We start from the raw sequence: 21,720 nt of genomic DNA on the forward strand, positions 1-21,720 counted from the left end.
CAGTGTCAATTCTCTGTTAAAAACAACGAGAAAAATATGCTTCTCTAGTGTTCGTACTCGCAATTCATTTAGATATATTACTAACATATTAATATAAAATCATCGATTAACATCGGTAAGTTCATTTTTCATTCATAAATCATTATCATTTCTGATGATCTAAAGAGAAAAAACACCCAACGTTGACCTTATGGATATATAAATTTAAAAACGCCCAGCAGAGATAAAATCGACTGAGCAACCAAAGAATAAGAATAAAAGAGACAAGAAATACTGAAACAATAGAGATGGGAGAAGAGAGAGTGACCAACCATAGAATAAAAGATACGCTATAGAACATTTTGTGCAAGATTTATAAATCTATGTGCTATGGATTTCTTTTCTTCTTCCCAATTGACCATTTAAATATGATAGTATAGCTTACGTGTAATTTCTTTGTCTTACCAGATTCCAGGCCAAGAATTCATCTAGTCGGTGGTGCTTCCAGCTCTATGCTGTTATTTCAGGTAATATCACTCGGAGAAGGTGCACTATTCCTTGCAAAAATAAACTGTATGGATAAGCCATACTGAGGAGATCTTATTTGGGGCCATTGTTGTATAGGGAGAAATATAAAAACATGTTATATTTTGTATTGAAAGGTGGGAGATATTGTTCTTTTAACGGAGAGATAATAAACGTATAAACTGTATTATTATTGTTTCACCAGGGAATATGATATCGACGTATAAACTGAGTCATGTTGTATCAGAGAGTTATCACACGGGTATATTTTACAGTTCATATATAAGAAGAATAATATACGCTTCATACCTTTTTTCTTGAAGAGTTCTTTTATCTTCCTATTGAGCTCCGTGACGAACCATGAAATGACCAACACCATCCAATTAAGACATCTGTTCTTCCTTCTTTTATGAAACCACTGAACAACACTTTATATTTTTATAATATAAATTTTTTTCAGTTGTCTTAAATGGTTTTCACGGGATCTGCATTTCTTGTCTACATCTTTATTTTTCCCAGCCGTCTGTTGGCTCCTGTGATCAAACTCCAACTCCCTCGTCTTTTCACTCTCGTGATCAAACTCCAAGTCTCGACTCTAAACTTCTCGGCCTCTGACCTCAGTTCTGGTGACGTAACTAATTAAAAGACACGTCACCTTAACGTGACCTTTCCGTCACGTACGCCTGTTCAAGGTTATTTTGTTTATATTTAACCTAGTTTGTGTAAACATCTTTAGCTTAAATCAATTGCTACACTTTATTTTAAAAAACAATAAATAACTCCCAATAAAAACTATTTTAAGAATATCATTGAATAGATAGATAAATATATAGATAGACAGATCGATAATAACTAATTAACTTTTAATAATGTTAATTATTCAACACTATGAATACTATGTGATTTTGAATACTTGATCAGGGTTTACTTGTAAGGAAAAGTAACCTCATGCCAGTTTGTCATTATAAACCCTTCTACAGAGAGACCTTAGACACTCGATGATAGTGTCTAGTAGGCATTCAAGTTCTCTCCAGTAGGCAGTCAAGTTGTGCATGTGTTTAATTATAGTCGAAAGCAATAAAGAAATTCATTCGTCTATAGTTTTCTAGAAAGACATAGAGAACCTATGGAAGGGACTAAGTGAAAGTTTCCAACGTTAAAAAAATGTATTTTTATAGAACGAATTGGATCCCAACTCAGATCGCCAGTCCGTTTCGTTAACCACCTAGCTATCATCACTTGCCAATAAAGAAAGGAATTTTTTTTTTAAAGCTAGAATATAGAAATTTTATTTTCCACCTTATGTCTTTTCTTCTCTCTTTCCCTCCTCTCTTTACTCCCCCCCCTTTCTTGGTGTATATTGTGCTGCTACTGCTTGTTATATCACGTGTTGAATGTGTGCCTTTCGATTGGTCAAAGGAGATGTGTCCCTATTATAATATCTGTCTGACCTTCGTCCTCCATTAATAATGTCCTTGTGAAACTTGTCAAACCATTCATGGGGAAAATCTATTATGATGCCGAATGGACCCAAGCAGGTGACTTCAGTTTAACGTTGAACTCTATCGTGGAAAGTATAGATATTCTTTCGCATTTGTTTTTAATTTCTGCATGTCAATAATGAAAATATTATTTCGTATATAAAAGTATAAAAAGACTGAACAGAAAAATGGCACATTTTTCCCGTTTTGATACAAATTTGAAATATCAGTTCATATATTAATTTATTTTTATTTCGGACTACTAGTCTCATCTTTATTAGTTGTTGTTTTTCATCTTTTATTGGTTTGTTTATTCACAACGTTTCGGCCAACTAATTCCTCTGGCCTTCGTCAGGTGGTAACCGCGACGGATAGGAACAAACCAATAAAAGATGAAAAACAACAACTAATAAAGATGAGACTAGTAGTCCGAAATAAAAATAAATTAATATATATAATGCTCATCTCAAAAAAATGAATTCCAATTAAGGAATAATATATATATATATATATCAGTTCATATCTTGGCAGTTATCTGATATAATTATCAACTTCGAGGAAGTCAAAAATATTAATGATCACCCTAATGATAATTATAAATGTTTGTATAGTTTTTTTTCAATCGTTCAAGTTATTTTAGTTGCAACATTTTTATTTAACTGTTTACCTCAAACATTTACTTTGCACTCTGTTTCTAAATATATGTTATATTTGTCGAAAATTTCATCAAAATGAATGGCAATATATATAGTTAGGTATTAGGAAAGTCAATAATTTTATTTCCAGCTATTTATATTTGTGTGTATATATATATGTGTGTGTGTGTGTTTATATTTGTGTATATATATGTGTGTGTGTGTGTTATATATGTGTGCGTGTGTGTGTTTATATATGTGTGTGTTTATATTTGTGTGTGTATATATGTGTGAGTGTGTGTGTTTATATATATATATGTGTGAGTGTTTGTGTTTATATTTGTGTGTATATATATGTGTGAGTGCGTGTGTTTATTTATATGTGTGTGTGTTTATATTTGTGTGTGTATATATATGTGTGAGTGTGTGTTTATATATATGTATGAGTGTGTGTGTTTATATTTGTGTGTATATATATGTGTGAGTGTGTGTGTTTATATTTTTGTGTGAGTGTGTGTGTTTATATTTGTGTGTGAGTGTGTGTGTTTATATTTGTGTGTGTATATATACGTGTGAGTGTGTGTGTTTATATTTGTGTGTATATATATGTGTGAGTGTGTGTTTATATTTGTGTGTATATATATGTGTGTATATATATGTGTGAGTATATATGTGTGTGTGTGTGTGTTTTTTTTGCAGACATCCCATGGTTTCTCAAAGAAAAAAGAATTTCCGACAGTACTCCGTTAAATATTTGTCTTTGGGTGTATTTCAACACTACATAATGAACCGAAACCAGTGTGCCTCATATGTACTTTCAAATGATAGTATAAAACCTTGTAAACTAAAAATCCATCTAGAAACAAAGCACACCGGAACGAAATATAAACCAGTTTTTGGTATAAAATATTCTAGTGTAGGAATTTAGGAGATTATAAGTCTTAAAGGGTATCACTTGGTAACCTAATGCGCAACTTACCAACTGAAACGAGAAAAATTCTTAGCAGATCGAGAAAATCAACGAAAAATAAAGGAAGAAAGAAAACTATCGTATCTAATCTAACGTGCCTTGATAATGACTTGCTACAAAAATATACATACATTTATGCATACATATCTGTGTGTTTTTGAAGACATCCCATGGGTAATCCAAGCAAAAAGAAGTGCCGACAGTACTTCGTTGTATATTTGTCTTACGGATTTATTCCAACAAAACATAATGAAACGAAACCAATGTGCCTCATATGTACTTTCAAATGATAGTATCAAAACTAAAAATCCATCTAGAACAAAAAGCAAACAGGAAAGAAATATAAACAATATAATATTGACAGAGTACAAAATAGACTTTGTGGCTTAGTGGGGGATGCCCTTTTCTCTACCCTGCAACCTCTCTCCCACAGAAGAGACGTTGCGAGCCTGTCCTTGTTTTATCGTTATTTCCATGGCAGGTGCTCGTCTGAACTCCAATCTCTGGTCCCCCCCCTCGCCAATCTTTCACGAAAAACACCCGTCTAGCTGAATCCACTGTGAAAAATTTCCCAACTCTATATCTGTGCCTAAATCAAAACGCGGATTCCATGAACAAAGCTTCTTTCTTAGAATTGCATGCCTGTGGAACTCTGTTCCGTCTGCCTGCTTCCCACCGGACTACAACTTGGATGTCTTCAAGTCCAATGTTAACAAATTCCTAATGAACCGCCCCCTTAAGTAAACACTTCATCAAATCTCCACACTAACGTAATGTACTTGCAATAACCCTTATCTCTGTGTGGCTTCCGGGCCTTGATAAATGGTGATCACTGCATAAAAAAAAAACAGTAGAATACCTTTAAAAACTTCGTGATGGTTTCCAGCTAGAAAAAACATTTGTCTCAAGTCTTTACTAACAAAGTGAGTAAAATGTGTGATGGTTTACTGACATCATATGAAGTTAGAAAAATAATAGCAAAGACAAGAAACCCCCATAATGTTGGTGATACAGTAATTCTACCAGCAGTGTCTGTTATAATTGCGTCAGCTATGAAACAAAATGCAAGTGAAAGTAATAATTCCATTCCTTTTAAACAACTCTTAAGTGTCTGTTGTGGATATGCCTACTGATTAACATAGGCGGGTGAATGAGATATATAAAGGTATCAATCACCAATACCGGGGGAGTCCGGCAACGACCGTCAAATAGGCAAGACTCTTATGCTGCCTCCGAATAAGACATGCAACACGCCACCTGCCGGAATATAACTGAAGTAGATCTGAAGACATGTAAATATGTATATAACTTTTCTTCCTAATATATTATTGTATACCTTTACTTTCGTGTTCTTGTTAATTATTTGTGCAGACACAACAGTGTCATGGCGCATTAATGAAATAGCAGAGGATATAGAAAAAAACATTGATAGCCCATTTGCAAGTGAAGTAGTTTACCCTTGAACCTCATGAATTTAATTTAAGAGATAATGGGGACATTTTATTATCATGTGTTAGATTTAACGATGATGGTGGGCACAAAGAGGAAATGTTTGTTGCTAGGGGTATTGTAACAAACACAAAAGGCCAAGGCCGCTGGAAAAATGGTGGGATCCTTCTATCGATCCACTCACTGCGATACAATTCTCTATCTATATAAGATCCAGGTACGTCCAAGGATGGAGTACTGTTGCCACACCTAGACAGGGGCTGCTAGAAAGGACTTATCCTGACTTGATAGAGTTCAAAATAGACTTCGTAGCCTTGTAGGGGATTCCTTTTCTCTTCCCTGCAAACTCTTTCTCACAGAAAAGATGTTGCGAGTTTGTTTCTGCTTTATCGTTATTTTCATGGCAAGTGCTCGACTGAGCTCCAATCTATGGTTCCCTCTTGCCAAACTTTCACAAGAAACACCCGTCTAGCAGAAAACAACAATTCCACTCACTCTTTATCTGTGCCTAAACCTAAACGTAGATTCCATGAGCAAAGCTTCTTTCTTAGAACTGCACGCTTATGGAATTGTCTTCCGTTTTCCTGCTTTCCAGCTGACTACAATATGGTTGTCTTCAAGTCTAACGTAAAAAAGTGTTTGATGAGCCGTTCCATATAAGTTAACAAATTTACCGAATTTCCTTAACTAACGGTTACTAGATTGTCCAATTCCTACTGTACACTCTTTAACCCTTATCCTCGAGTGGCCTCTCGGCCTTGATAAGTGGTGATGCCTATGTAAAAAAAAAAGGTGAAACAATTTTTAATGAGGTTGTGACTTATTTCCATGAAAACAATATTCCACTCAAAAAATATAATCGCTTCTTTTGCTACAGATGATGCATCTTCGATGACAGGTAAGTACAAATGTTACATTGCATATTAAAAAAAAGCTGCCCCGGAAGTATTTCATATTCACTGTGTGGTATACAGTCAACACTTAGTTGCAAAGAAAATAAGTGTAAGGCAGAATGATAACCTTACTATCGTAATACGGGTAGTTAACCATATTAAATCAAATTCTCTCCGAGACCGCTTTTTCATGAATTACGTAAGCAAAATGGATAAGAGTTCGAGCGGCTTGTACAGGGTGTCCCCAAAAAAAGCTGATGGTTAAAAAAATTCATAACTTTCTTAATTTTTTTAATATTTTTCTTTTATTTTTTTTAGATCATCTAGAGTAACCCTTTCAAGGTCATCATGAGTCGTTACACTACCGGGGAGCGGATATTTATCGTAGAGTCGTATTTTCGGTTGAATGAGTCAATATCAGAAACTCAAAGATAATTTCGACGAAACTTCAACACAAGACATTCCCCTACTCCCAATGCAATAAAAACTATGGTGGCTCGATTTTATGAGCAAGGATCTGTACGTGACCTCCCTAAATCTGGTAGACCCCGTACGGCAAGAAGTGATGAGAATCGTCAGAGATTAGCAGAGAATGTGGCCGAGGATCCATCCACATCAGTAAGAAGGAGATCAAGTCAAATTGGGGTCTCTCGGTCAATGTGATTCCAGCAGGACGATATAACGGTGCATACGGCACGAGAAACATTAAATCTGCTCCAGGACATATTCGGCAACCGAATAATTTCTCGCTCGCCAGATTTCACAGTTGCAGATTTCTTCCTTTGGGGTTACCTCAAAGAGCGGGTATACGCAAACAAACCAGCCACAATAAATGCCCTTAAAAACAATATAAAGGAGGAAATTAGGGCCATAAGCCCTGAAACATTCAGAGATGTGCAGAGAGCACAAGAGTGTGAAAATGAAAATGGTGCACATTTGAGTAACATCATTTTTCATAACTAAAATTAGACCTTGTGAAAAACATACCCTTGATTAAGTTGAGGAAATAAAATTAGAATAAGTAGAGTATGATATCTTACTATATCTCAAAAAATCACGAAGAGGCTCATCTACCTACATGTGAAAATTGGTAAACATAACTTAAATATTGAGAAAGTTACTCAAATTTAAATCCGTCAGCTTCTTTTGAGACACCCTGTATTACATACAAAGGTGAGATGGCTATCAAAGGGTAATTATCTTCAGCGTTTCATTGCACTTTGGGAATCTCTTGTGTCCTTCCTTGCCCACACACAAATTAGAGAGCACCTGCTTGCGAAAAATGTGATGAGTTTTTTTTATCAGATATATTAGAAAAATTGGATTCGGTACTCTTGCATAATTTGACCCGAATGCTTGTGAATTCCCGTCAAGCATGGATCGGGCGAGCCCTGCAATCATCGGTGTCAGCCGAGCGTCGTAACAGATGCAGACTAATAAAAAAAAAAAAAGAAACTGGAAAAAAACACACATGAAAATAATCAAAAATAACTAAAAAAAAAAACTACCTTGAAAAATGAAAATATGTTTATTTCATTTTAGTATTTATTTATTTATTTATTTATTTATTTATAGCAAAATATTAATCAACAGAAAGTTTTGTTTTTTTTTTCTCCAAGAAAAGATTTTTAACCATATAATTGTTAGGTGTAAGTACAAGTTTTTTTTTTTTTTTTTTTTTTTTTGTAACCGTATTTTTTTCTTCTTGTTTGTTTTATTTTCAAGACTTGTTGTTCAGTTAAGTTCCTTTGGTGGCAGTGTCCATTTGTACATCTCCAGGAGAAACCATCCTTTACACACAATCTTTTTTTAAGTAAATATTTGTATTTACAATTGTTGCACCTCATTTTGGGGAGACAGCAATTTGTTCTCCTGACAATATGAGATTGTCTGCATTGATATTTTCATTTTTTTTCTAACATGTATAGATTTATTTTCTTGCCTGTCATTTTTCTGTTTGGCGAGTTTGAAAATATATTTGTTTGACAGCTTTTTTGTTGTTTGTTTAGTCGCTTTCTTCCATTTCGAATGTTGTCTGCTTCCATTTAGATAGCGCTTTTTCTTTGGCTAATCAAACTCCCAAAAATTCAATTAAAAAATAAATGAATAAATAATAAATAACTAATCAGAAAAAAGTCACCCCCGCCCCCTTAATATCACCTTAAAAATTACTAAAAACATAACAGAAAAAATAAATAAATAAAATATAAAAGTCGAGTAAGCGTTTCAACATTTGAACAACGGCTCGGCTGACACCGATAATTGCCGGTCTTGCCCGATCCATGCTTGACGGGAATTAACGAGAATTCGGGTCAAATTATGCAAGAGTATCTTGAATTCACATCAGCATCAAGAAAAGGATTCTGATTTGATATCTAGTCAAAGTTATATTGCTGCTTTTTTTTTTTTGTCATATGAGAAATAATATCATGTGTTCTGAATTTGGACAGTTTCATGTTTGGACTTTTGTTAACAGCGATTTGCAAGATGAAGATCTTGCATTATATGGTGTATATTATATGGTGTATATTATATAGTGTACATTATATGGTGTACATTATATGGTGTATATATGGAAAATATACATGAAGAGATGCAAATTTGGTTTAGTGACTTACTCATGATGACTTGGATTTCAATTCCTTTCAAAGTTAATGTTGCCGATATGAACATATGTTTGCAAGAGCCTCTCATCAAATTACAAAGTGATGAAATAATGCGTGTAAAATTCAAAGATAACAAATGTAACTCCAGCTCAACGTTATTGCTTTTTCAACGTCTTATTTTGTTGAGTCAGGGCTAAGTTGTGTTTCTGCACTTTAACAAAACCTCGCAATAGACTTGATATTGTGAAAAGAGGTGATCTTAGATTGTCATTAACATCGATGTAACCAGATATAAAGAAACTCGCTGATCAGCATCAACCACATCTCATTGAATAAATATGCCTCATCTCATTTTTATTACACATTACACTTTAACTGTTTATCAAAGGTTTAACCCGTGTACATAAATGCTACACGGAATGCAATTGTCTAAAGATCACTGATCTCCACTGGCTTGACCATAGAAGAAACTTTGTAATATAAGATATTGGTTATGAATTATTGTCACTATAATTTTGATTATTATTAGTAGTAGTAATTTTCATTATTGTAGTTATTATTATGATTGTTCCTATTTACTTTGCTTCCCTACGAGGGCAGAGTTAGACACCAAGGTCGTTTTTTAATATGGAGAAAGAAACAAAAATTGAAATTGTCTCAGTCATGAAAGATTTCTCCTCCACTAACCGAGAACAAAAAATTGAAGTGTAGTATTAGACCATACTACACTTTGATCTTGGCCCGAAGATCAAGGAAATTGTAGAATAATTTATTTGCATTAAATCAGTTTTCGTTTAAAAATAAAGCTTAATTATATAGTGTTTCTTTGTTTATTAAAACCTCAAAATTTGTATTAGTGAAAAATAGAATATTGATTTTTGACCAATAGTTATGAGACAAAGCGAGAGGAAAAGAAGTCCATGGATAAAAAAAAGCTTAAGAACCACTGCTTTATATGAATAACATTAATTTGTGAAGATTCGTTATGTTTATGTTTTTCCATTATATGTAAATTATATAAAGTAAATAAAAATGTATTAAATGGGCAGATTTTTATCTTATAGAAAATGCGGAATATATGAAAAAATACTTGTGTTATTTTTGGTGTTTTAAAGCTCCAAGTTAAATTTAAGTAACATTTCTAACACGGTCAAAATTGTACACCCTGTTGTAATTAAGGATGATATTCTCTAGCACGACCAACTATGTGCGAGTTGACTCATGCCTTGACTTGACTCTCATTTGATTATGGTGATGATGACAAAACATAGCATATCGAATTCCCTAAAAAATCTAAATTAAAATGCATACTAAAGAGAGATTTTATACCTGCTATTCTCGAGTCGACTGAATTTAAATTAAGTAAAAGATACCAAAGATCAGCAATCCGACTTTCGGATTCTTGCAAAGACATAATATATCTATCTATATCTATATCTATATCTATATATATATATATGTGTGTGTGTGTGTGTGTGTGTGTGTGTGTGTGTGTGTGTGTGTGTGTGTGTGTGTGTGTGTGTGTACATGTGTATTCATGTGTATGTATTTGTGTGTTTTTGTTATTTATTCATCATAAACAATTTCTAAATAATTATAGTAATTTTTATTTAATTAACTTACTGATATTCTTACTTTTTATTTTATCAAAATAAACCTATAACGTATAATTCACCTATTTACCCTCCTATTTTCCCCTTCTTTCTTTCAACTTAACGTCCGACAATTCAAAAAATTATAAATAATAAATAAAAAACAAAAAAATAATTTTTTTTTCAATCTCTCCCTGCCCGGCTAATTTATATATATATATATATATATATATATATATATATATATATATATATATATATATATATATATACATATATACGTATTTGTATTTGTGTGCGTATTTTCTACATGTGATTTTGTGTTTGTGTGTATTTTTGTGTGTATGTGTTTTATTCACTTATCATAAACATTTCCCTAATAATTTTATTAATTTATTATTGGATTAACTTACTGATATTCTTGCCTATTTTTATATTATTAAAATAAACCTGTAACTTATAATTCATTAATTTATCCTCCTATTTTCCTTCTCTCTTTCTTTAAACTACAACGCCCGAAAATTAAAAAATTAATAAATATTTATAAAAACAAAATAATATTTTTCAATCCCTCCCCGCCCAGCTAATTTATATTTATATATATATATATATATATATATATATATGTATGTATATGTATGTGTATGTGTGTGTATTTGTATGTATGTGTATATGGTTTTTAGATATATGTGTGTATATGTATGTGTATATGTATATATGTGTGTATATTTACGTATTTGTGTATATATATATATATATATATATATATATATATACTCAGGCATGTGCTCTTGCCCCATTGACGTATGTGCATATGCTGTACATATGTATGCGTGTGTTTGTATTTGTGTATGTGTGTTGTTTACTTATCATAAGCTTTCCCTTAATTTTATTAATCTATTATTTAAGTTACTTACTGACATTCTCACCTATTTTATTTTATCAAAATAAACCTGTAACGTATAATTTCTACCTGCCCGGCTAATTTATATATATATTCTACATACAACATGTGACCACATGTGCTTTTACTTTGCCCTCATCAGCCGCTAACCAGAGGTGATGACACAGTTTCGGTGGCTAAAGCGGGACTGCCACCCCTGGCGCCACCAGCAGCTATTGCTGCTGGGCAAAGCAATAAATAGGATATATAAAAAAAAAAAAAAAAAAAAAAAATTTCCTGACATATTCAAGCAGAGGAAAAACGCTGTTTTTAACTTTTTCATTTTTATTTTAACTTTTAATTTTAATTTAAATTTTATTTATTTATTTTTCTCTTTAATTTCCCTTTTTTCCTTCCTTTCCCCCCTTCCTTCTTTTTCTTTTCTCCCTCTCTTTTTTTTCCAGAGCAGCCCGAGAACGGAAGAAGTGGACAATATTATGCTCTCTTTGCAAATATCTTCGAATTGCGCCAGATCCAGCATGACGCCTGTCTAACAATTGTTTGTAGGCGACATTTTTGTTTTTTAAAATCCCTTCCAGTGACGCCTATTTTCGAAAGAAGCGAAATGGTGGAGTGTCCTAAAAATCCTCGACATCCAACCTCGATAGGCATCACATTGCACATCCATCCCTTTTCTATACACTCGGCACGCACGCATTCGTACCGATCTTTCTTTCGTTCATGAGCCTCTGAGAAATTTTCTTCCCAAGGGACAGTTAGTTCGATTAAAAATATACTCTTTTTAGAGTCAGACCAGAGCAAAATATCAGGCCGCTTTTCTGTTTGGATGATGTGCACTGGAAATTTCAAAGATGTCTTCAGATCTGCTGAAACTTTCCAATCCTTTGCCCCATTCAATAACTTAATACTGGGATTCAATTTATTTTTCCTCTTTGATGGACATTTGCCTTCTTGGCAAAATTGAACCCTGGGTTCACTAGTTGTTACAGGCTGTTTGTTAGCTAATATACACTGGGATGATATTATCTCAACCAGCACTTCTAGAACCTGGTTGTGTCGCCATGTAAACATTGGGAGGGATTTTGAGCATGCAGACAAGACGTGACGCAAGGTGCCGCGCTCTTTTTGACATATATATATATATATTTATATATATATATATATATATATATATATATATATATATATATATGTGTGTGTGTGTGTGTGTGTGTGTGTGCGCGCGTGTGTGTATATATTTATATATATATATATGCATGTATATATATGTATACGTGTATTTATATATATTTTTATGCTTACGTATTTGTGTTTTTATATATACTTAGGCATGTGTTCTCCCCCCATTGATGTGTGTCCGTACGTTGTACAGGTATACGCGTGTATGCGTATTTATGTGTGTGTGTATTATTCACTTATCATAAACATTTCCTTTATAATTTTTTTAATTTTTTAATTTATTATTTAATTAACTTACTGATATTCCTACCTATCATTATACTATCAAAATAAACCTGTAACGTATAATTCATTAATTTATCCTCCTATTTTCCTTCTCTTTTTCTTTCCTTTTTTATAAATAATAAACAATAAATATTTTTCGATCACTCCCCGCCCGGCTAAATCACTTTAAACCCCATTTGCAACCCGTTCTTTCCTCCTCCCACCACACAATGCCCACTAACATTAGCTCTCCAACTTGTTGCCATGGTGATCCTTTAAATTAACTGTTACTTATACCGTTATAAATAAGAATAGCGTCTTTTAATTTAAACCGTTATAAACTAAAAAAAAACGTATATAAGAATTAACACATAATTAATATTTAATTATAAACCCCTCTTTTATTATATACACTCCTACTACTTTTAATTCCAACGTCCTCTCCCTTCCACTCCCCCTTCTTTTCTAACTCCCCTTTATCTACGATTTTTCCATTCTTATTTGATATTATAACTTAGTCCATCTATGAATTCTGACGATGCTAGTTGGATATTTCCTCTCTTTGAGGATCTTCCTCTAGCTGAAACTATATGTAAACTCATTCTGGACTCACAGTAATAAATTTCCTATATATATATATATATATATATATATATATATATATATATATATATATATATATATATAAGTGAACGTGTCTGTGTGTGTGTACATTTCCCTAGGAAATAACTCTGTCAATTTTTAGTCTACAGACTCGGAATTTGATATACATAGTACTGAGATTTGGGAAAATCTTTGGAGTCCGTTTTCGGCCAGAAATGTGGCTGCTAAGGGGCTCAAAGTTCAACGATTTGACCTTTGAGAACTCTACCAAACTCCTCCGACAATTTTGGGTCTAAACACTTGAAAGTTTAGATATAGGTTCCTTCGACATGGATCTAACTTAATAACTTGAGTTGAGCCCAAAACAATAAATGTTAAGGGGTCATAATAGGAGTCAAAGTTTTTTAAAAATTGACCGCTTTTTTTTCCTTTTTTTTTTTGTTGCTCCAAATACACCTCCAAACACCTAGGCAACGCCGGGCTGAAATGCTAGTATATATATATAAAAGTGAACTTGTGTGTGGGGGAGTGTACATTTTCCACCCAGTCTCGTTCACGATAAAAGAAGCTGGAAATGAAAGAGGAAATAAAAGAGGAAATGAAGTAAAAGGTTAAACTGTTGAATCAGTGAAAATGAAAAAAGACAATTTTTGATTTTTCTATTTTAAAAATTTTCTCCTCAATTTGTTCTAGTATTTAATAAAAGAGAGACACAGATATTAACACAGCAATTGGATATAAGGAAAAACGGACCGATATCTACAGCAAAATGTGAAGGTGACATTTGTTTCAAAGAAACAAATATTTGAATGCTAAGAAGTCTTCGTGATTTAGCATATCGACAGGAAATATAATGGATCGTTATCTGATAGTGGTGGTGGGTGTTATCCTGGTTGGAGCATTATTTAATCTTTTTATTGGGAGTTCTTTCTTTTGCATTAGCAGCTTGACTGTTCGCGGAACAAACTGATGATGATGATGATGATGATGATGATGATGATTAAATAGCATTTAGTTAAGTAGCAAAGAGCTAATGCAAATCGGTTTCGCTTTTAAAAGGGATTAAATATTTTATTCTCTTTTAAATTCCCATCTACTATAGCAATACATTTAATATGAAATATTTAAGACGACCCACTCGTGCAATATGCCCCCTCTAAACAAATGTGTAGCTTGTTTACGTTTGCAAACATACATGCGTCAATTACACGAGGGGCTGCAGTAATTTGAAATTAAGCAAAAACAAGAAATGTCTAATTAAATATGAACGAATTTAAAAAGAATCGGGATCGGCAATTTTAACGGAATCGGGAATTTAAAACAGCATCGGTAATTGCATTGCATTCGGTAATAAATTTGGAATCATTCCATCACTACCGCCACCACTACCACTACCACTACTATCATTAACATTACTACTACTAATAATAAAAATAATAATAAGAAGAAGAAGAAAAATGAATGAATGAATGAATGAATGAATGAACTGTTGAATGAGAATATGTAAAAGTTGATAACTTGTTAAAAAATAGTGCATATATTGCTCTACTTTTATATGTTGTAATTCAGTCTATTAAAACGCATTCCTTTACAAGTCAGTTTCACTATATGTGAAACAACGGACGCAGCAATAAGTAAATAAAACACTGAAACATGCATGTGTACTAACCAAAATGAAAACTATTACGTAATGTTGTTTAAGTATGATTTTAAAGCAAACGATTGTAGGGAACTGTTAGTTATAGAATATATTCTGCAACTGTAATGGAAAAGAGTATTTATGTTTGTATATTATTTGTAATTTGGACACGCAACTTTAGAAATCTATTTTGATTACAGCGAAATTGCTCATGAGCGAAGCGATTGGTATGAAGTGTGCGAACAGAGAGTGTAATATGTAAACGTGACCTTAATTAGATTTCAACTATATTTCTTAAACGGTGTTTTGGGTCCAAGGATGAGGCTTCATTTGAGTGGGGAGAGTTAATTACTACTACTTCTGTTCTAAAAGTAGTAATTAAGGAGAAAATGGCTAAGCAGAGTAAAATATAAAAATCGTTGATTTTTTTTTAAACACATACAGATCTTAGAATTAAAACACATACGAAGCAGCATGTTATATGTAGCTTTTGTTTATGGAACTCTATCAGTCAATCAATAAAAGAATTTTTTTCACTTTACTTTATACAGAGGACAGAACAAATAATTTCGGTCTAATTTTTATTTTAGGATTGAGAGTTGATTTTCTGGGGTGTTTTTTTTTTTGTTGTTGTTTTTTGTTGTTGTTTTTTTTTCAAAACTTTTAACACTTTTGCATTCATCATGGAATTAGCTATTAAGAATATGAGCTTATTTATGAAACACGGCAAGACATAATTAAATTAAATTGTTTGACCGACATTCAAAACTCAAAGTAACGTTAGAAATTTAATAACATTCATTTCGGAAAGACTCCCGGAAGTTTGATTACAATCTGATTTGTTAAAGAGGTTTTCAATTACACGAATTCTTTGTCGATTTTATTTTTTATGTCATTTGAAAACAAAAGATTTCTTAGTTTAAATTATGCCTACGAATAGAAAAGGAAATCATATGAAATCTCCTTATCCAGTCTTAAAAATAAAACTAACAGATATTATTTATATGGCATTGAAATTTCGAATGGTTTAAAGTAGCGGAACATTCGATTTTCAGCGGTAAATTCAGAATTTTAATCTCCAAAACGTTTACATTTACACTTCATATTTATAATTCATACCATAATTTATTGAAGTGTATTCAAGTTGATATCACGTGTGTGGCTGATGCTAATCTAAATCTAATTTTTACATCTAAAAAAGGGGGTGTATTGTATATCTCCCCTCTGAAAAGTGTCTAATGTTGTATAAGTAACAAATAAATAAAATGCATAATATAATAGAATAGAATGCGTAAGTAACAATTAAATAAAATGCATTATGTTGGTTGGTTGGTTGGTTGTTTTTGTTTTACGGCATACTAACCCTTTTCGGGTTATTTAATGCCGAATCCAAAGATTTGGAAGAAAAAATTTTAGTAGAATATATTTGTTGTTTTCAAGTCGGTTTCTATTTAACACATAGTTGGAACCCTAACAGGTACTACCACTCCATGCCAGAGTGGACCTGGGAGCAATGGTAATTAAAGGGTGGCTCCACACTCCCTACAGCCCACAAGCTGGGGCCTTACCGTTGGATATAGTTTAAGGTCATATCTAGGACCCCCATTGAGAGACTTTTACCCTCTGCAGGGGGGGGCAGTCGGTGTAATCTTATGCCCCATCGACAGGGCCACATAATATAATATAATAGAATAGAATGCGTAATAACAATTAAATAAAATGCATTATGCTATGCAAGTAAATCATAACAGCACAAGTGCACAACTAAATCCTACGTTGTATCTTCTGCATCTTACGTTACTGACGAGTCTCTCTATGAGAGTGGGGGCTAGCCTACAATTAAAGTCTTACAAGACTCAAAGAAAAGAAGAATATTCCTGAATTTGGTAAAAAAAAACATAATTTATTTAGATGTTGGCACAGCCTTTTCTTCTGCTACTGGCGGAGGACGCCACGTGGTTCGGATCTCTAGAGGAATTAGTTTTTTTTATTCATCATCGATGTTCAGTTATTCTTTACGTGTACTGTTATCTTCCAAAGTTCTACCTAACCATATAAATATTAGCAAATCTACCCTTAACATTGCAAAAAGAAGAAACAGACATAGATACGTCAATTGCAACTAAAAGAAAAAAAAACAACTAATGTTTACAGCAAAGTATAACGGTGATATTAAATTAAAAGGAATAGATATGTGACTGTTGAGAAAAGGGTTCATAATTTAGTGAGTCGACAGGAAATATGATGCATTGGGCCCAGGATTTACCCCTGAGGGACTCCAGCATTTATATTGCAGGCCTCCGATTTTTGTCCATCTACCACTACTCTTATGAGCCTATCGGAGAGAAATGATTTTATGATTGAGAAAACATTTCCAGTTATACCGTAGCTGGAAATCTTGTGAAGTAGACCCTTATGACATACTTTGTCGAAGGCCTTTGATATGTCAAGAGCAATTGCCCTAGAAAGGAAGCCTTTGTCAAGAGATTCACTAATCCTGTGGGATATAACCGTCAGCACATCTGCGGTAGATCTTGCAGAGCGGAAACCATATTGTGTGTCACTAAGAAGGTTATTCCTGCTGAGGTGGTTGACTATTTCTCTATTTAATATGGATTCCAGCAACTTACTCATAACACACAGGAGACTTATTGGTCTGTATTGAGAGGGAGATGACTTATCACCTGAATTCTTAAATACAGGGCAAACTGATGAGGTCTTCCAGGGAGTCGGAAAGCACTTCTCCTTAAAGCAGCGCTTAAATAGTTTCGTAAGTATGGGAGCAAGTTCTGGTTGAAGCTTTTTTAACACTATAATTGGGATGCCATCAGGGCCAGAGTCTTTACTGGAATCAAGGTTCTTGATTAGCTTGGCGACCTCATGCACGGATATTTGTATGTTACATAGCTTGTTCTGTGTTATAGGAGGAAATATGGGGAGTTGATGGCCTTCGTCGCATACGGTAGAATTAGCTGCAAAGTTCTTTGCAAATAGTTTGGCCTTGTCTGACGCTGACGAGATGACCTCTGGTCCATTGATAATGGTTGAGATAGAACGCACACTTCTGTTCAGGATCCTATTTGTTATTTGCCAAAACTGGTGGGAACCAATCCGCTGATCAGCTACCTTGGATTTAACAGACTGGGCATATAGCTCTCTTGCATTTTTTATTACTCTTTTACAGTGGTTGCTGGCAGTCCTGAAAGCAGCTTTAGTCTCAGTGCATCTATTACGTTGGTAGCTATGGAAAAAGTGATTTCTGTGCGCGATAGCAGCAGCACATTCTAGGGAGAACCATGGCTGGCTGTTAGGTTTTTGTTGGAATTTTTTAGATGGTATGAATTGGTCTTTGTCTACAATTAACCATTCGTTCAGATCTGATACTATAGAGGACACTTCCTTTTTAAACATTGAGTGCCGAGGTAAATCAGATATGAATGTACGGAAGCTATCTCAGTCAGCCGTAGAGTATCGGTATACAGTACGGTGGAGGGGTACGTCTGGGGGCTTCTTACATTTCGTTTTTATCTTAACTCATGCGACAGAGTGGTCGGAGGATCCTAGAGGAGAATGAACGAAACATGAACATAGGTCAGAGGAAGTTGAGAGAAAAAGGTCTAGGAGGCTTGCATATTGACCGGGTGTATCGGGCACACGAGTGGGTTCGCGAACAATCTGAGTTAGATCATAAGCAATGGCAAAATCATGACAAAACCTCCCCTCATCGTCTGTCTTATTTGAATGGGTCAGCCATTCCACGTTATGGACGTTGAAGTCACCACAGATGTGGATGTTAGCCGAGAGATGTGCAGACAGTATGTGGTCTGTTTTCTCAGATATGCTCTTAAAGATAGTAACTCCGCTGTTGTGGGGCCTATAGAGGCCAAATATAAATGCAGTGGTGTTAGCAAGTGCAACCCTGAAGCACATAAAGGGTAAATTAGGATCTTTTCTAGAGATATCCCTGCCACACGGAAAGCCATCCTTAATGTAGGCACATATTCCATGCCCATGCCGATCTTGGGGGTCAGATTTAGCTGTTAAGTTAGAGTATCCATTAATTATGAACTCATCTTGGAAAGTGGTCGGCCCTATTCCAGTTTCACTTAGAAATAATATGTTCAGTTTCGTCTCCTGTAATTGGGTTTCAACCTCTGGAAGGTTGGAACGTAGACCCCTGATGTTGAAGAAGGAGACCTGGTAGTAGGGGTCTACGTTGGAAGATGGGGTTCTAGGTTTAATCGAGTTTTTATTCTGGAGATATTTCGTTGAGGTTTTGGGATTTGTGGAATAGGTCGGCATACTTGGTTAGAGCAGTACAGAGAGGGAAAGTAAGAGAGAAAAAGACAGAAAAAATGTTTGTAGCACACGAAAAGGTAAAGCCGTAACAATTACCCACTAGTATGGCATCGAGATGCCCCACCAGAGAATATTGCATGGTCCAGATCCACTCACCAAATTGCAATACAGCAGTCCCAGTACTTTGCGCCTGCTGATAGGACAGGCTCCTTAGTGGTTAATCCAAGGTTCGGGTCCCTGACTATCAGGCGGATAACGTCAGCCCAGACAAAACGTTTACCTCCAGCACCCTTACTAGTGACATGGCCACAAGGACAGACAGAGACAGAAAAATTTCCGACATCTCAGACTACTGGTCACCAAGTACTACCGACCTTTAAGCAACTTTTTCTTCACCCTTTGTCAGAAAATAACTCATTGAATGAGGACTGAGGGACAAAAAAGGAGAATCGAGAGTTACTGGAGCTGCCGATAACACATCCACTGTATTATCTACTCTCCATAACTTTATCATATCATATGTATTATCTACTCTCCATTTATCATATCATATGTATTATCTACTCTCCATTTATCATATCATATATATTATCTACTCTCCATAACTTTATCATATGAAACATGACATAGTAGATTTCCAGTATATCTCTTTTACGGTGTTTTGGGTTGAAAAATGAGGAAATGAGGAATGATTCTGCGGGAAGAGTTAGTCACAGCTACTCCTGATCTGTAAATAATAAGTGAAGCGAAAACAGTAGATAAAGTAGAAATATAGTCAATGTTTTTCGAAACACATACCAATAATAAAATTATAACACATACGAAACAGCAAGTTATGTGTAGCTTTTGTTTATAGAACTCTATCCGTCAATCACATAGAAAAGAATCTCACTTTACTTTATATAGACGATATAACAAATATTTTCGGTCTAATTTTTGATTTTACCAGTTGGAGTCGATTTTCTGCAATCGAGATTTTTTTGTTTTTGCAAAAAGGTTTGAATTGTTTTATTCATCGCGGAAGTGTTGTGAGGAATATAAACTTTTGTTTACGGAAAATGTTGAAATGTAATAAAAGGAAAATCGCATCAAATCTTCTTTTGTCTCACAAATAGCCAAAGGGTGTTGAAATTTCGAGTGGTTTTAAGTAGCGGAATCTTCGATTTTTAACGCAAGATTCAGATTTTTACGCGTCATGCTCGAAAACATGCCTTGCATTTATATTTGATATTCATAAATAATGCAATAAGTTGTTGAATTTTATTCGAATTGATGCCATGTGTGTGGCCGATGCTAACGATTGTTCTTACATATATGAAAGTATTAATAGGTACCGAGAGACGGTCTAATGTCTCGTAAGTTACAATTAAATAAAATGTGTGTTATCAGTGCAAATCACAAGCCATAAGACACAATTAAATCCTACACTTTGTCCTCTGTTCCTCTGTCGCAGGTATTTTTGCCTGCAATTTAAGTTTCACAACAAGCAAAAAAGACAAAACTATTCTTGAATTTGGGGAAAATATCATTGATTCAGATGTTGACACAGCTTTCTCTTCTGCTAGTGGCAGAGAACGCTGCGAGATTCGGGCATCTGGTCGATTGGCTTGTTAATTTCCCATCGATCTTAAATAATTATTTACCTCGTGCTGTTCGCTCTCAAGTTCCTAAATCGGCAGATTATTACTTCCAAACGTAGCGTTAATATTTAACAGAGAGAGACACAGACATAAATACGTCAATTGCTAATAATGAAAAGACAATCTTGTCTTTACAGTAAAATATTTAGGTTTGGTTTGTTGTTTTTGTTTTACGGCATATCAACGCTTTTTGAGTTATTTAATGCCGAATCCAAAGATTTTGAAGAAAAACCTTTTTTAATAGAATATATTTGTTGTTTTCATGTCCGTTTCTATTTAACCCATAGTTGGGACCCTAACAGGTACTACCACTCCAGGTCAGAGTGGACCCGGGAGCAATGGCAATTAAAGGGTGGCTCCACACTCTCCAAAGCCCGAAAGCTGGGGCCTCACCACTGGATATAGTTTAAGGTCATATCCAGGACCTCACATATTTATTTCAAGTAAGTAAATGTTTGGCTGTTAGAAGAGTCTATGATTTAGTGAGTCGACAGGAATACGATTGAATCGTTTCTGTGCGATAACAATGATTGTTGTTTTGACTGATGTGTCACTATGTCTTTTCGTTGGGAGTGGTTGCTTTTGATATAGCTGCAGTAGAATATTGATTTGACAGAGAACTTATAGATGATGACGATGATGATGATGATCATGATAATGATGATGATCATGATCTGCTCGCGTTCCGGTTATTGTTTACATGCTGAAGAACGAGGGGGCGATTCTACTGCTGCTGACTGCAGTCGTAGTAGTTTTAGTAAAAATACGATTACGCCCAGCAAGAAACCAAGAAAGAAATGACTGCTGCTGAATTAACACTGTGAAAATATATATATATATTGTGAGCTGGAATGACGAAACGTAACCGTTTATACTTTTTTCGACTGCTGTTGAGACGACACTTATATAAGATCTAATTGTTCGCCTCGCTATATAGTACATTGCATTTTCAAAAGAGGATGTAATTCCTGTGAGGAGAGTATCATGACAAACGAATATATGCTAAATCTTAATGAGGAGTACATACCTAACAGAATTCTCTTATTACAAAATAATACATAC

The 21,720-nt window shown here is 34.3% G+C and overlaps 1 protein-coding gene across 1 annotated transcript in view; it reads right to left on the minus strand.

Annotated features, from left to right (window-relative positions):
* LOC145292059 (uncharacterized) overlaps positions 1 to 1,065 on the minus strand; it is a 28,931-nt gene extending 27,866 nt beyond the window's left edge. The window contains exon 1 of the mRNA XM_080138106.1: positions 814 to 1,065. The gene's annotated coding sequence lies outside the window, so the exon portion shown is untranslated. The remainder of the gene's footprint in view (positions 1 to 813) is intronic.
* Positions 1,066 to 21,720: the final 20,655 nt, after the last annotated feature.

The sequence above is a fragment of the Euprymna scolopes genome, chromosome 13 (genome assembly GCF_053919585.1).
Source record: "Euprymna scolopes isolate OS-2025 chromosome 13, ASM5391958v1, whole genome shotgun sequence".
Classification (NCBI taxonomy): Eukaryota; Metazoa; Mollusca; class Cephalopoda; order Sepiida; family Sepiolidae; genus Euprymna; species Euprymna scolopes.